General features: G+C 36.1%; 1 protein-coding gene across 6 annotated transcripts in view; it reads left to right on the top strand.

Moving 5' to 3' along the window:
• The window catches only part of FRS2 (fibroblast growth factor receptor substrate 2), a 125,816-nt gene that overhangs the window by 71,861 nt on the left and 36,533 nt on the right, over positions 1–17,422 (top strand). The window lies entirely within an intron of this gene.

Below are 17,422 nucleotides of genomic sequence, written 5' to 3'. Positions count from 1 at the left end.
GAGACAATAGAAAAGATCCGTGAAACCAAGAGCTGGTTCTTTGAAAAGATAAAGAAAATTCACAAACCTGTAGTTAGACTCACCAAGAAAAAAAGAGAGGACTCAAAAAAATAAAATCAGAAATGAAACAGGAGATGTTACAACTGATAACTACAGTAATACAAAGGATCATAAGAGACTACTTTGAATAATTATCACCAACAAATTGGACGACTTAAAAGAAATGGATAAATCCTTAGAAGCATACCGTTTGCCAAGATTGAATCATGATGACATAGAAAATCTGAACAGACTGATTACGAGTAAGGAGATTAAATCAGTAATCAAAAACTTCCCAACAGACGAAAGTTTAGGACCAGACAGCTTCACTAGTGAATTCTACCAAACAGTCAAAGAAGAATTAATACTAATCCCTCTCAAACTCTTCCATACTCATTTTATGAGGCTAGCATTAGCCTGATACCAAAACCAGACAAGGATGCCTCAAGAAAAATAAATTACAGGCTAGTATTCCCAATGAAAATAGATGTAAAAATCCTGAACAAAATATTAGCAAACCAAAGTCAACAACTTACAGACCATGATCAAGTGAGATTTATTTCAGGGATGCAAGGATGGCTCAACATCTGCAAATCAGTCAGTATGATACACCACATTAACAAAATGAAGGATAAAAATCATATGATCATCTCAATAGATGCGGGAAAAGCATTTGACAATATTTAACATTCATTTAGGATAAAAACTATCAAAGCAGGTATAGTGGGAACATACCTCAACATAATAAATGCCATATATGACAAGCCCACAGCTAACATCATACTCAACCATGGAAAGTTGAAAGCTTTTCCTCTGAGATCAAGAATAAGATGAGGATGTCCATTCTTACTACTTTTATTGAACATAGTATTAGAAGTCTTTTCCAGAGCAGTTAGGGAAGAAAAAGAAAGAAAAGCATCCTAATTGGAAAGGAAGAAGTAAAACTGTCACTATTTGCAGATGACATAATATTATATTTAGAAAACCCATAAGACTCCATCAGACTGTTAGTAAAACAACAAAAATAGAATTCAGTAAAGTTGCAGAACATGGAATCAATACATACAAATCATTGTGTTTCTGTACACTAGTAATGAACTATCAAAAAGAGATAAAACAGTCCTATTTACAATTGCATAAAAAAGAATAAAATACCTAGGAATAAATTTAACCATGAAGATAAAATACCTTTATATTGAAAATTACAAGAGATTAATGAAAGAAACTGAAGACGACACAAATAAATGGGATATTTAGTGCTCATAGATTGGAAGAATTAATATTGTTAAAATGTTCATATTATCCAATATACATGTTCAGTGCAATTCCTATCAAAATTCCAATGGCATTTTTTCACAGTAATAGAACAAACAATTCTAAGATTTCTGTGGAACCATAAAAAACCCCGAATAGCCAAAGCAATTATGAGAAAGAAGAACAAAGCTGGAGGCATCATGTGCCCTTGTCTAAAACTACATTATAAAGCTATAGTAATTAAGACAGTGTGATATTGGCATAAAAACAGACACACAGATCAATGAATGGAATGGAATACAGAGCCCAGAAATAAACCCACACATATATGGTCAATTATTTTACAACAAAGGAGCCAAGAATATACAATGGGGAAAGGACAGTCTCTTCAATAAATGGTGTTGGGAAAATTGGACAACCACATGCAAAAGAAGGAAACTGGATCGCTATCTTATGCCATGCTTGAGAAGTAACTAAAAATGGATTAAAGACTTGAACATAAGACCTGAAAGCATTAAAACTCCTAGAAGATAACATAGATGGGAATCTCCCTGACGTAGGTCTTGGTGATGATTTTTTGAGTCTGATACTGAAAGCAAAAGCAACAAAAACAAAAATAAATAAGTGGGATTACATCAAACTAAAAACTTCTGCATAACAAAGGAAGCCGTCAACAAAAAGAAAAGACAACCTACTGAGTGGGAGAAAATATTTGCAAATCATGTATCTGATAAGGGGTTAATATCCAAAATATATGAAAAACTCATGTAATTCCATAGCAAAAAAACAATCTGATTAAAAAATTGGCATAAAATCTGAATAGACATTTTTCCAAGGAAGACATACAGGTGGCCAACAGGTATATGAAAAGATTCTCTACATCATTAATCATCAGGGAAATGCAAATTAAAACCACAGTGAGATATCACCTCATACCTGTTAGAATGACTGTTATGAATAAGACTAGAAATAAATAATGTTGGTGAGGATGTGGAGGAAAGGGGACCCTTGTGCAGTGTTGGTGGGAATGTAAATTGTTGTAGCCACTATGGAAAACAGTATGGAGGGTCCTTAAATTAAAACTAGAACTACCATATTATCCAGCAGTTTCACTTTGGGGTATTTAATCTGAAGAAAATAAAAACACTAGCTCAAAAAGGTATACTCACCCCCACCCCCCATGTTCATTGCAGCATTATTTGTAATAGCCAAGATATGGAAACAATGTAAGTGTCCATCGATGGATGAGTGGTTAAAGAATAAGTGGTATTTATATACAATGGAATATTATTCAGCCACCAAAAAGAAGGAAATCTTGACATTTGTAACATGGATTGACCTGAGGGCATTATGCTAAGTAAAATAAGGCAGTAACAGACACATCAGTAAAAGATCTTTCTTATATGTGGAATCTAAAAACAAACAAACCAATCACCCCCCGCCCCCCAGCTCATAGTTAGAACAGAGTAGTGGTTGCTAGAGGAAGAGGGTGGGGGATGGGAGAAATGGATGAACGGTTTTTGTTCTTTTTAGTTTAAATAGATTGAATTTTTTTAAAAGGAAAAACATTAGACAAATGCTATTAAAGGGACATTCAACAAAATACTTGACCAGAATTCCCCAAGACTGTTGGGGTCATCAAAAACAAGGAAAACCTGAGAAACTGTATAGCCAAGAGGAGCCTACAAAGGATATGATGATTAAATATAATGTGGTATCTTGAATAGGATCCTGAAACAAAAAGACATTATGTAAAAACTAAGGAAATTTAAATAAAGTATGGACTTCAGTTAATAATACTATGTTTATATTAGTTTATTACTTGTAACAGAGGTTTTATACTAATGTAAAATGTTAGTAGATAACACTGGGTGTGGGGTATATGGGAACCCTACTATCTTCTCAGTTTTTCTCTGAAATTGTTCTAAAAAATAAAGTTTATTTTTATTTTTATTTTTTAACATCTTTATTGGAGTAAAACTGCTTTACAGTGGTGTGTTAGTTTCTGCTGTATAACAAAGTGAATCAGCTATACGTATACCTATATCCCCATATCCCCACCCTTTTGCATCTCCCTCCCACACTCCCTATCCCACCCCTCTAGGTGGTCGCAAAGCACCGAGCTGATCTCCCTGTGCTATGCGAGCTGATCTCCCTGTGCTATGCGGCTGCTTCCCACTAGCTAGCTATTTTACATTTGGTAGTGTACATATGTCAGTGCCACTCTCTCACTTCGTCCCAGCTTACCCTTCCCCCTCCCCATGTCCTCAAGTCCATTCTCTACGTCTGCATCTTTATTCCTGTCTTGCCCCTAGGTTCTTCAGAACCTTTTTTTAGATTCCATATATATGCGTTAGCATACGGTATTTATTTTTCTCTTTCCAACTTACTTCACTCTGTATGATAGACTCTGGGTCCATCCACCTCACTACAAATAACTCAATTTCGTTTCATTTGTGGCTCAGTAATATTCCATTGTATATATGTGCCACATCTTCTTTATCCATTCATCGTGTCGATGACACTTAGGTTGCTTCCATGTCTTGGCTATTGTAAATAGTGCTGCAATGAACATTGTGATACATGACTGTTTTTGAATTACGGTTTTCTCAGGGTATATGCCCAGTAGTGGGATTGCTGGGTCATACGGTAGTTCTATATTTAGTTTTTTAAGGAACCTCCATACTGTTCTCCTTAGTGGCTGTATCAATTTACATTCCCACCAACAGTGCAAGAGGGTTTCCTTTTCTCCACACCCTCTCCAGCATTTATTGCTTGTAGATTTTTTGATGAGGGCCATTCTGACCTGTGTGAGGTGATACCTCATTGTAGTTTTGATTTGCATTTCTCTAATGATTACTGATGTTGAGCATCTTTTCTTGTGTTTGTTGGCAATCTGTGTATCTTCTTTGGAGAAATGTCTCTTTAGGTCTTCTGCCCATTTTTGGTTTGGGTTGCTTGTTTTTTTTGATATTGAGCTGCATGAGCTGCTTGTATATTTTGGAGATTAATCCTTTGTCAGTTGCTTCATTTGCAAATATTTTCTCCCATTCTGAGGGTTGTCTTCATCTTGTTTATGGTTTCCTTTGCTGTGCAAAAGCTTTGAAGTTTCATTAGGTCCCATTTGTTTATTTTTGTTTTTATTTCTGTTACTCTAGGAGGTGGGTCAGAAAAGATCTTGCTGTGGTTTATGTCAAAGAGTGTTTTTCCTATGTTTTCCTCTAAAAGTTTTATAATGTCTGGTCTTACATTTAAGTCTCTAATCCATTTGGAGTTTATTTTTGTGTATGGTGTTAGGTAGTGTTCTAATTTCATTCTTTTACATGTAGCTGTCCAGTTTTCCCAGCACCACTTATTGAAGAGTCTGTCTTTTCTCGACTGTATGTTATTGCCTCCTTTGTCGTAAATTAGGTGCCCATATGTGCATGGGTTTACCTCTGGACATTCTGCCCTGTACCATTGATCTATATTTCTTTTTTTGTGCCAGTACCATGCTGTCTTGATTACTGTAGCTTTGTGGTATAGTTTGAAGTCAGGGAGCCTGATTCCTCCAACTCAGTTTTTCTTTCTCAAGGTTGCTTTGGCTATTCGTGGTCTTTTGTGTTTCCATACGAATTGTAAGATTTTTTGTTCTAATTCTGTGAAGAATGCCATTGGTAGTTTGATGGGGATTGCATTGAATCTGTAGATTGCTTTGGGTAGTATAGTCATTTTCACAATGTTGATTCTTCCAATCCAAGAACATGGTATATTTTTCCATCTGTTTATGTCATGTTTGATTTCTTTCAGCAGTGTTTTATAGTTTTCTGAGTACAAGTCTTTCGCCTCCTTAGGCAGGTTTATTCCTAGGTATTTTATTCTTTTTGTTGCAGTGGTAAATGGGAGTGTTTCCTTAATTTCTCTTTCTGATTTTTCATTGTTGGTGTACACGAATGCCAGAGATTTCTGTGCATTAATTTTGTATCCTGCACCACCTTACCAAATTCATTGATCAGTTCTAGTAGTTTTCTGGTGGCATCTTTAGGATTTTCTATGTATAGTGTCATGTCATCGGCAAATAGTGACAGTTTTACTTCTTCTTTTCCAATTTGTATTCATTTTATTTCTTTTTCTTCTCTGATTGCTGTGGCTAGGATTTCCAAAACTGTGTTGAATAAGAGTGGCGAGAGTGGACATCCTTGTCTTGTTCCTGATCCTAGTGGAAATGCTTTCAGTTTTTCACCATAGAATATATGGGTTTGTCATATATGGCCTTTATTATGTTGAGGTAGGTTCCCTCTATGCCCATTTTCTGGAGAGTTTTTATCATAAATTGGTGCTGAATTTTGTTAAAAGCTTTTTCTGCATCTATTGAGATGATCATATGGTTTTTATTCCTTAATTTGTTATTGTGGTGTATCATATTGATTGATTTGCGTATATTGAAGAATCCTTGCATCCCTGGGATAAATGGTGTATGATCCTTTAAATGTGTTGTTGGATTCCATTTGCTAGTATTTTGTTCAGGATTTTTGCATCTATGTTCATCAGTGATATTGGTCTATAATTTTCTTTTTTTGTGATATCTTTTTCTGGCTTTGGTATCAGGGTGATGGTGGCTTTGTAAATGAATTTGGGAGTGTTTCTCCCTCTGCAATTTTTTGGAAGAGTTTGAGAAGGATCGGTGTTAGCTCTTCTCTAAATGTTTGATAGAATTTGCCTGTGAAGCCATCTGATCCTGGACTTTTGTTTGTTGGAAGACTTTAAATTATGGTTTCAATTTCATTACTTCTGATATGTCTGTTTATATTTTCTAATTCTTCCTGGTTCAGTCTTGGAAAATTGTACCTTTCCAAGAATTTGTCCATTTCTTCGTGGTTGTCCATTTTATTGGCGTATAGTTGTTTGTAGTAGTCTCTTATAATCCTTTGTATTTCTGCAGTGTCAGTTGTGATTTCTCCTTTTTCATTTCTAATTTTATTGATTTGCGTCCTCTCCGTTTTTTTCTTGATGAGTGTGGCTAAGGGTTTATCAATTTTGTTTATCTTCTCAAAGAACCAGCTTTTAGTTCTATTGATCTTTGGTATTGTTTTCTTCATTTCTGTTTCATTTATTTCTGCTCTGATCTTTATGATTTCTTTCCTCCTACTGACTTTGGGTTTTCTTTGTTCTTCTTTCTGTAGTTGTTTTAAGTGTAGGGTTAAATTCTTTATTTGAGATTTTTCTTGTTTCTTGAGGTGAGATTGAATTGCTATAAACTTCTCTCTTAGAACTGCTTTTGCTGCGTCCCATAGGTTTCGGGTCGTCATGTTTTCGTTGTCATTTGTTTTTATGTATTTTTTTATTTCTTCTTCCCCCAGTCTGCAGTCTGGGAGCACCCCTCCTGCCTGCCTCTCCTGATCTCCCGGCCTCCCTCCTGTGCCCCCAGGACCAGTGCAGGGGTCGCGGGGGGCCTTGGAGGGCAGGGAACTGGCCTGGGAGCTCTGCAGGCTCCCTGTGTCTGAATGGGTGGGGCAGTCACCCTCTGTTCCTCTCCTGCTCCTCCCTGAGGACCCCTCTCCTATTCTCCCCTCGGCCTCCTTCCTATGCCCCGAAGGACCCATGCAACCTGGAGGGGGCTTTGGAGGGCAGGGAACCGGCCTGGGAGCTCAGCAGGCTTCCTGAGCCCAAGTGGGTGGGGCAGGCACCCTCCATTCCTCTCCCACTCCTCCTGGATGGCCCCTCCTGTCTGCCACTCCTGATCTCCCTGGCCTCCCTCCTATGCCCCCAGGACCCATGCAGCCTGGATGGGGCTTTGGAGTTGGGGGAACCAGCTTGGGAGCTCAGCAGGCTCCCCAGCCCCAGTGGGCCATGCGATCGCCCTCCGCTCCTCTTCTGCTCTTCCTGGAGAGTCCCTCCCCACTGCCTCTCCTGATCTCCCCCACCTCAGGGACGCTGATCTTGCCTGGCCTCCACTTCTCCTCCACCCTCAGTCCCCCAGCATCCTACCAGTTTACTCTGGGGTTCCTCCCATCTCCTTGGGTGTTAGAGTCCCCCACCAGCGGCCTGCAGGCGCCCCAGTTGTGGGGAGATGCTAACTCTGCATCTTCCCACACCGCCATCTTTCTTAACACTTTTTTTTTTTCTTAACACATTTTTAATAAATAGAGATGTTGATTTCAAATAAGTATTTTTTTTTCTATTTTTCTATTTTCAGAACAATTTTGCCTTGGACACTTGAATGATTATTTGGTTATCTTTTTTATTACTAAAGCAAGTGTCACCGGGGCCATATAATAGGAAAACAGCATTTATTGCCTCCAATCCAGATATTTTCTTGGCTGGCAACGGGGAGGGGTAATATGTTATGAATACTTTCCCTTACTAACAGTCATACTTAGTTTTGACAAATAAACATTATTTTGTAGCAATTTAATTAAAGTGAAAAATGTGTATGGTAGCAAACCCAATTTTAAACAGTTTCAGCCTTATCAATAGGAGGAATTTAAAGCCTTACTTTTTTAGCTTTATTTTTGGCTTATTTATAGATGAAGGGGAAAAAAAATGAGCTCTTTATTCTTTGAATTTTTAGACAGATTTTTGGATGAAATAGTGTAAAGAAAGAAAATATTTGGAGAAACTAATATGTTGTTAATAGCTAAACCATTATTTCAGTAGCCTGTGATTTTCCAAACTTGTGTTTTCCACTTATGTAACCGCATTCCTCTTTTAGCTGAAATAACTCCCAAGTAACTAAATCATAGAAATGTCAAATAATTAGACCAAAGATGTTGGTTTTGGAATTGCATACGGCAGGTAGTTCAAGTGATAGTCAAAGACAATACTAGTTAATATTAGGAACCTTTTAAGGTTAAAAATTAATAGCTTAGGGAGGTGTTTAGGATCAGAAACTCAATATAAACAGTAGTCTTGGTCCTAGAGTATTCTCCTTCAAGTAGGCCCATACCAAGACTGCAGGAACTTCAAGGAGTGACCTAGCTTGGGGGAATTGATACAGCTTGGATAGTGACTTTTAGGCAATTGACTTGCCCAGATAGACTCTTTAGGCATCACATCTATAATAGCTACAATCTAGATGGCAGTCTTTGAACCTATGTAGGATGAAAAGGAAGACAGCTGATGCCACGTAAATCTTGTGAGTATACTTTCCCACTTTGACAGCCACATGATAGCATTGCTTCTCAGAGAAATCTTCTGGTATTATATGCTAAATTCAAAGCATTTTTCCTGAAATAGCTGTCAGTGTTTACGCAAATCTAAGTGATACTTTTAAGCTCTATTTTAAAGGATGAAGGTAGTCAAAATGTACAAACTTTCAGTTAGAAGATAAGTACTAGGAATGTAATGTGCAATGTGATAAATATAATTAACACTGCTGAATGTCATACGTGAAAGTTAAGAGAGTAAATCCTAAGAGTTCTCATTTCAAGGAGAAAAAAATTTTTTTTCTTTTATTCGTATCTGTGAGAAGGTGGATGTTCACTAAATTTATTGTGGTAATCATTTCATGATATAAATCAAATCATTATGCCATATATTTTAAACTTATACATGCTGCAGTCATTTATATCTCAATAAAACTGGTAGAAAAAAGACAAAAAAACTATTAAGTAATGTATTAACTAGTGGAAATACGAGATTATTTATTTGTAGTTTTATTGATATGTTTTAATATTGTAGAAATTCAGGGGCAAAATGTATCAGTATGTATGTTGCTAATTTGAAACATTATCCAGTAATATGGTATTTATTCATTCAGCTAAAACTATTTGAGCATTTAACACATGTATGGCACTCTCTAGACACTGGGGATACAGCAGTGAAGACAACATAGAGTTTATAGTTTGTTCTGGCTTTGGCGTAGAGACAGGAATCAAAGAATAAATTAACATATAGCATGCCAGCTGGTAATAAGTCATTTGGAGAATAACATAGCAGTGTAGAGGAAAAGGGGTTACCATTGTGGGGTAAAAGTTTATGTGTTTTCTGTAGAGTGCTCAGGGAAGTCCTCTAAAAATTGATTTGTGAGCAAAGACTTGCAACAATTGAGGGAGCAAGCTATGTGGGTATTTGGCAGAAGAGTTTTCCAGATGGAACAACGATTGCAGAGGCCTTGAGGTAGCAGCGTACTTAGTGTATGCAGAAACAGCCAGGGGGCCAGTGTGGCTGGAGCCGAGTGTGGAGTACCTGTGATCACCACTGGAGCCAGAAGGGCAGAAAACGATAACGAAGTATTTAGGACCTTGTAGGCCAGCCATTAAAAAGTCTTTAATTTTTACTTTCAGGGGAATAGGGGGAGCCATGCAAGATTTTGTCAGGAAAAATTATAAATGACTTTGAAATGGGCAAAAAATGACGAGTGAGTTTCCTGTCTTGCTCATTCATTGGGTTTATCTCTGTCTCATTTTCCTTCCTTTATCTTGTCTATGTATTTTACTTAGAATTATTTGAATACGGTTTTTAAAATTTTATAGAACCATTACTTTATATTTCTAAGTATTTAAAAGCTTTTTTTCTTATGTCTTTCCCTTTGTTCTTCTTAATGCAAAGTATTTCAGATTTAGTTTAGTTCTTGAAATTTACTTCAATTGAAAGAAACTCAAGTCATCTCATCCAGCTTCTTAACCAGTAATGGAATCTACTGAACATGGGTAGTGATTGAGAACTCAGCATTTAAAGGGAAATCAATTCTTTGTTAGATAGACGGAAATCTATTTTATTCTCATAGATGTCTGTGGTTTGGTCCAGCTCAAGTCCATTATTCCGTAAAACAGAAGTTTTAAGACAGCTGACTTACTCTTCCTTACTGCTAAATATTATCTTCTCCATACTAACTTACCATGGTTTCTGTGGTCTTACCTTATTGAGATTAGACTGTTCTTTGTATCCCATCTCACCGTGAATCATTGTCTTCTCTAGGCCCCTGTGATACCACACTCTTGGTGATTTTCTTCCTGTTTCTTGGACAGTACCTCTCCAGTCTCCTTTGTGGGCTTCTCTTCCTCTGCAGTTTCCTTAAATGTTGGTGTTTCTGAGTTTCTCTAGGTCTTTTCTTCTCACTGGGCAATCTCGTCTTGTCCTGTGCCTTGCATCCATAAGCTGATGACTCCTAGATCCTTATCTCCAATTCAGATCTTTCTTTCACCTCCATACTTATATTTCTGTTTGTCTTTTGAGCATTTCCACTTGGATATCTGACAGGCATCACAGTACGTTCAAAATTGAGCTTATGTGCTTCTCTAAACCTTGTGTCCTTCTTATGTTTTCTAGCTCTATGAATGGACTGTTACCTAAATGGAAAATGTAGGTATGCTCCTTGACTTCTGCTTTTCTTCCCAGTCTAATCAGTTATCAGGTGTTATTGATGCTTACTTCTGAGTATTGCTCTAATCCATCCTTCTTTCTCCATCTTCATTGCTCACTACTCTAATTCGGACCCCAGATTTCTTCAACAGCTTCCAAACCTGTGACAGTCATATGAGGTAGGTGGTGGTGTTTTTAACTTGCCTATTGGGAAACATAGATTCAGAGATGTTAAGAACTCAGCTCTGTCTGGTTCTAAAGCTCATGATATTTTTACTGTATCGTGCTGCCTTGCTGGCATTATCAGAGATTGATACTGCCTTCTACTGGAGGAATTTAGAGTGCTTAAAATGAAGCATTATTTTAGATTCTAATGTGGCATTTTAAAATACATTTAGATAGCAGAGCTGTTGTAGGCCATCTGTCCATTATATGAAGATTAAAATCTTGTCTTAGTCACATTCTACCTTCTATTTAGCAGGGTTAATAGTTACAGAGAATTCAAATTTGGAATTTGCATGTGGAAAATTAAAAATTTTAAGACTTTAACAAGAATATGAGACTAATATTCTTTGTAGCTAACTGTTGAATTAATTAAGTTCATTGTTTTTTTTGGGGGGGGGTGGGAGTTTGGTTTGCTTGTGTTTTATTTTTTATTTATTTATTTGGTTGAGCCAGGTCTTAGTTGCAGCTTGCCGGCTCCTTAGTTGTGGCATGCAAGCTCTTGGTTGTGGCATGCATGTGGGATCTAGTTCCCTGACCAGGGATCGAACCTGGGTCCCCTGCATTGGGAGCACTAGTCTTAACCACTGCGCCACTAGGGAAGTCTCTGCTTGTTTTTTAAAGAGGATTTAAGGTAGATAGCTTTTCAGCCAGCTTTCATGCTGGTGAAGAAACATTTGAAAGTGGTACAGAGTAAAACATCTTAGAAATTCTGGCTGTTTTCTGTAGAGATTTGTTTTCTCCACATGTGTCTTAAAGAAAGGAGATATTCTCATCATTGCTTTCAAATTCTATTTTATCATACGTTGTGCTCAGAGGGAATAGCCCCAGTGACCTTAGCTGTACTTTTGAATATAGCTCTTCAGAATTTCCTTTACCATGGATGCTTGATATCCTGAGTTTAAGATCAAGGTAAATCTGAAGGAAAACAAACCGTGAAACCTTTAGGGATAGAGTGCATATTGTCTTTGTTAAAGTTGTAGATAGGGACACTAAGAATTCTAAATTTGGCTTCCAGTAAAATCTTAATTAATTTTTTTCCTTAATTTCCCCATTCGAAGATGGAGAAAACAGTTCCCAGCAGTCTACAATACAGGATTGTTCTCTAGACAAATACTTACCATGGCTCAAAAGAATATTGTGTCTTGGACACTCAAATCCTGTTATTTGATTGTAACTATCTTCTAGTGTATAGGAAGGAGCAAAGAAAAGATATTCGAAACATCCTTTCATTACTGTTATTAGTAATAAGTTGATAGTCTTTGTTGACTATATTTCATTGATTTTCCAATTTTATTCACTGAAATTTGGGTGTATCTTACAGTTGGTGGCATGTCGTAGTTTAATTAACCACTTCTGTTTCTTGGTGGGATATAAAATATCAAGTCTTAAAATGAGTTGTGTCTCGGTTTTGATGAAAACAGTATATATCTTCATTGGTATTAGAAGTAATAACAGTGATAATATTATAGTCTCCATTCCTGAGAATCACTTATTTGGTAGCCTCTACTTTCTTAAACATGACCAAGAACTGGAAAGTAAGCAGAAGAGGCTTCTGATGCTTACAATTGCTGTTAAGAAGCTCATGAAGTAAAGACCATGTTCTTGAACGTAAAATATTCTGTGATCTCAGTAGAGGGCCTCATTTTGCACCTGTTCTTAATAGGCATGGGTATCTGATTACAGAGTCCAGGATTCAAAAGAATAAACTAAAAAAAAAAAAAAAAGCACATACATATTTATTAAGTGACAACTCTAGGACCTGCTATCAACTGAGAATGAGGGTGACCATAAATAAAGTAAAAATTAAAATCTATCTTTAAAAAACACAAAACCCAGAACAGGCCACATAGCACTGTTTCAGGAGGGGTAGACAGCCCGACACACACAAATCACCCTGATTACAGCTTGGAAGAGGTTCTTTTTTTTTTTTTTTAAGATTTTTTTTTTTGATGTGGACCATTTTTAAAGTCTTTATCGAATTTGTTACAGTATTACTTCTGTTTTATGTTTTGTTTTGTTCTTCTGGCTGCAAGGCATGTGGGATCTTAGCTCCCCAACCAGGGATTGAACCCACATCCCCTGCGTTGGAAGGCGAAGTCTTAACCACTGGACTGCCAGGGAAGTCCCTTGGAAGAGGTTCTTTATCAAAATTCATTCTGTCTGATTCCACTGATACTTTCTTTAAGGGACAAATGTATTTTTAAATTTTGATTGGGGAACATTTGTTGTTGATTAAATTTTCCCCTCTTATGGTTGAATGAGGTTGTCAGCATATTTTGCCCTGAAAGTATTGAAAAACTTTTGTGATACTCACCTGTCAGACATCTGAAATAGTATTTGATTCTCTTGTTCTAATGGTCTCTACCCCTGTTGCTAAATGACAACAGAGTACCATTTTAGGTCTTTGGGCTAAAGACTGAGCATGGGCATAGGTTGTAGGGAGGTGTTAGAGAAGAAAAAAGTAGAAAAATTTAGAGAACACACTGTCATCCTGATGTATTTCTAGAAGCTCTCACTGGGCAGTTGTGCATGTCCAGCTGCATTATTTTTGTTTGGAATAAACCCAGGGTACGTATCCCATAAATTCCTAGTGTTAGGGGGACTTTTGGGACATTCCCCTAAGTCATGAATTCTGAGCATAACATTGCTGACTGTGAGCACCTTTAGCCTAAGAGTAGATGTTAAGTTCGTGTATTGTCAGGTTTCCAGCATTTACTAATTAGGTTTTGCCTACTTAGGTTCTCCTGGCGGTTTCTCTTGGCCACTGTGTTCTTCACACTCTGCCCTAACCTGTTTTATATGTTGTCTGCCTTTGGGCTCTGCTTAGACATTTATAGCTTTTCTTTCTGAAGAAACCTTTAATAAAGTATTGATTTGTATATTCTTTAGTTAACAATTTATTGTTGATTATAAAAGCAATTCACACTATAGAAAATATGAAGAGAAAAATGCTTTTCATCCTACAACCGAGTGAACCACTGTTAACATTTTAATATGTTTTTGTCTAGTCTTTTTTTTCGAGGTTTATGTATTTTGTTTAGGAGTGGGAGAGAGAAAAGTAAGTGTGTTATTTTTTAAAATGAGACTCCTCTCAAACTTGCTACTGGGCATGCAAAGTAATTTTTAAAATAAAATTTTTTTTCAGAACAATTTTAGAATCACAGGAAAGTTGCAAAGGTAGTACAGAGATTCTCATATATCCTTTATTCAGCTTTCCCTAATATTAATCTTATATAACTAGAGTATACTTGTCAAAACTAAGAAATTAACACTGGTATAATTTTATTAACTAAGCTACAGACTTTATTTGGATTTTTTCCAGTTTTTCCACTAATGTCCTTTTCTGTTCCAGGATCCAATCCTGAATACCATATTGCATTTTTTTTTTTTTTTTTTCCCTTAATTTTTTATTGAAGTATATATAACATTTGTATTAAAAGGTACACAACAAATCATACATGTGTAAACTGAGTGAATTTTCAAAGTGTAACCATCATTCAGATCAAGAAATAGTACATAACCAGCATCTTAGAAGCTCCCCCTCATTCCTGCCTTCTCCTGGTTGTCCTTGTAACTATTATCCTGACTTCTAACCCTGTGGATTAGTCTTTTTTTTTTTTTTTTTTTCCACACGCACACACTGTATTTTATTTTTACAAGAGATAGATAGACTGACACCAAGCATTGTACATGGATGACCACAACAAAAGCAACAATGATTGCAATTACCAAACATGAAACACACTTATACTATGTCATAACATTGACATTCAGTCCAGTAATCCTCCACTGTAACAGCTCCTTTACTTTGCAGTGAAAATTGATTTGTATATTCTTTTCCTCTGAGTCCTTGTGGGATTTTTTTTTTTTTTAATTCAGACAGAAAGTCACAAAAATTATACTCATCCTCATCAGTTCACTCAGTCCCATGTAATTAATTTCTTTTTTTTCATCTTGATCTTTTGTTAGCACTTTTATGAGTTCATCAGTTTTTCATTAGAGTTCTGAAAATGCTTATTCATTCAGTTCAGCAGTACAGTCAGTTACCAGAAACCTGTACTTGTCAGAGTCTTTTCCATGAATTTCTTGAAGATGAAACTCTTTTATAGGAACATATTTGCAAAATCATCAGAGTACACCCAGAACTGTCTGTAAATACCATATTGCATTTTAAAAGAACAGTTTTGTCTTTTTTTTCTGCTTAACTTTTTATACCATGAACATTTTCTTTGTCATTAAATATTCTTAAGCAGTGCTTATTAATGGCCCCAAACAGTTCATCAAATATTTACTCTGATGTAAATATTTCTGGTTAACTCTTTTTTTCTTGTATTTTGTGAGGGTGGGGAATGTTAGAAAACACACATATCAAACATTTTTACTCACTTGAGTTAGGTGAGTTTAATGCTAGATTGTAGCAGTAATTTTGAATGCATTGCTCTAAAAGTAGAAAATAAATTATCAAGCTTATTTTCCTTAGAGAATTTAAGAGCATTTTAGATTGAGACAAGTGCAGAAAGTCATGAGTGACCTATTCATGAAGCAGTTTGTTTTGAGGATTTTTTTTAGAGTTGCTTGGCATTTGGCTTAGTGTATTTTGAGCAAATTGAATGTGTGTGTACATTTTATATACACACAGTCAATATTTAGACTGTTAATAAGAGTCTAGTAACTAGCATGATAACCACCTGAGTTTAAAAATACAGATTTATGGTATATTCTTCTCATACACTGGTGTATTCAGTTTTGAAAATTAATCTTTTTATTTACTTTTCTGTTATTCTTCATTAATATTTATTTAGCTCTAGGCTAAGTGTATTATATAAAATTTGAAGTTGCCTAGAGATTTTCTTGTATGTCTTGTAGTGTTTTATTGATGTTTGTAGTTGGATTGATATTGAATAATTTGTATATTCATTTAACATGAAATTGAAGTTCGAGTGGCTTGCATTTAGTGTTTTGTTGTTTTAAAGAATAAAGCCATAAAGCCAAATGCTTTTTAAGAACTATTAGGTGTATCATACTAAGAAAAACATTGTAAAATTCATATTTGGATTTTACCTTTTATTGTTGGTCAGGTTAGTAAAACCTCATAAGTTAAATAGTTATTATGCTAGGGTCCAGTCCCTGCTAGGGGACTAGTGTCTATTAGTAAATTTATAAACTAGAGGTTTATTAAGAGAGTTAAACAATCATTGGTTTAATTTGACACAGTTGTAAGAATAATATGTAGAAATAATAACCGAGTTGAAAAATACAAACATGGAATTCTGATGTATAATACTTACAGAAAACTGAATGCACTATCTCCATAAGATCAAATATATGTATTCCAGTTTTCAGAGTTAATGATAAATGCTTTCTGGAGAATGCATATACTTTTTTACTGCTACCTTACAATCATGTATCTTCTTTCTGTGGTGCAATCTGTGAATTTTTAGTAGAGAGAGCTACATGATCTGTCATATAGATTGTTCACCCCTTGATGTTGCTGGAGGACAGTACTTGATTTTCTTGTACATATATTTACATTGCAACATAGAGCACTTAAACTAAGACTTTCTTTGGGAGTTCCCAAGGCTGATGATGTTTTTTCCTGTGATTTAAGGTGCTGGGATTGTTGCCATTGGTACTGATTACATTATTGAATTAGCTAAGGCAGAGTGTAACTCATCTGCTGGGTTTGCACATCTGTATGTCTGTTTTTATATCTTAGGGCAGAGATTATGGGCACCCAGATTTAATTGTGTAAATTTCATCGCCAGTGTTTCTTGGTATGAGTATGTTCCAAGATTATAGATGATTCCAGGATTGAATTATGACTGGTGTTATTAAAGGTAAAAGTTGTGGTTTATATCATAAGCCATTTTAGTACCATTTTCTCAGTATTTGCTAAACACACACACACACGCACACACACACACTTCTTGATTGATAGAAATATAGATGGTAGATAAAGATATACATACAGATTCTTGGATTTCTGTTCTAAAAACCCAAATGCATGATTGAAAGTGACTTTGTCAAATTCAGTGTGAAATATGAGGTTAAAGTGGGTAACATTTTCCAGAAATGAAAGAAGGGAATCCGAGGTTCAGGTCATCATCTTATAATGACACTCACTGCAGGTCTGGATACTGTTGGGAGAATGTTTATGTTTATAGATAGATGCTGTGACTTGTAGGTTAGACTTTAGGCATCATAATAAAACACTATTAATTTTATTCTTAGGAATTAGATGTTCTCCTTGTATATATTCTAGACTTTATGCTTCTATAGGAAAGTATTTTGGTAGGACATTAGTGGTGTCTTTAAGATTGTAAGGGAAAATGTGAACTGTCCTCAGCAGTGCAAACTGGCGCTTCATGAAATGGCATGAGCCTACCTTCCTGCCTATCTCCTACTATTTTCCCATGCATACCATACATTCCAACTAAAAGGAACTATTTGGTTCTGGAGGCTGCCATGTTCTTTTAGGTTTCTGTGCTTTAGTATGCACTGTTCTTCATTTGGATTGCCCTTGCCATAGAAAACTCCCATCTGTCTTTCAGGACTTGACTTAGTGGTCACCTTTGCTAGGAAGGCTCCTTGATCACTTCTCTTTCCTTCTGCTCTGAGTTAA

Source organism: Balaenoptera acutorostrata, chromosome 11 (genome assembly GCF_949987535.1).
Source record: "Balaenoptera acutorostrata chromosome 11, mBalAcu1.1, whole genome shotgun sequence".
Taxonomy (NCBI): Eukaryota; Metazoa; Chordata; class Mammalia; order Artiodactyla; family Balaenopteridae; genus Balaenoptera; species Balaenoptera acutorostrata.
Note: the sequence above shows the minus strand (reverse complement) of the source record. Positions and strands in the feature narration are given on the sequence as shown.